Here is a 236-nt window from a genome sequence, read left to right as displayed (position 1 = left end):
AAAGTAAAAATAGTAATCCTTGAAACTCTAGTTCGCTAATACGCTAATACGTTCGATCAAAATGGATTTGTATAGTGTTGTTTTCTTATGACTTTCGGTTGACAAAGGATTTGCATGTCCGCTAGAGTGACTGTTGCTGGATGGCGTTGCTGGTTTAATTAAGGAAAAGAAGGGAAAATGTGAGTGCTTGCTTCTTTGAGGTAAAGGTGGCAGTATGTGCGTCTGTGTGTGTGCAA

Source organism: Penaeus monodon, chromosome 22, assembly GCF_015228065.2.
Source record: "Penaeus monodon isolate SGIC_2016 chromosome 22, NSTDA_Pmon_1, whole genome shotgun sequence".
NCBI classification, from domain to species: Eukaryota; Metazoa; Arthropoda; class Malacostraca; order Decapoda; family Penaeidae; genus Penaeus; species Penaeus monodon.
Note: the sequence above shows the minus strand (reverse complement) of the source record.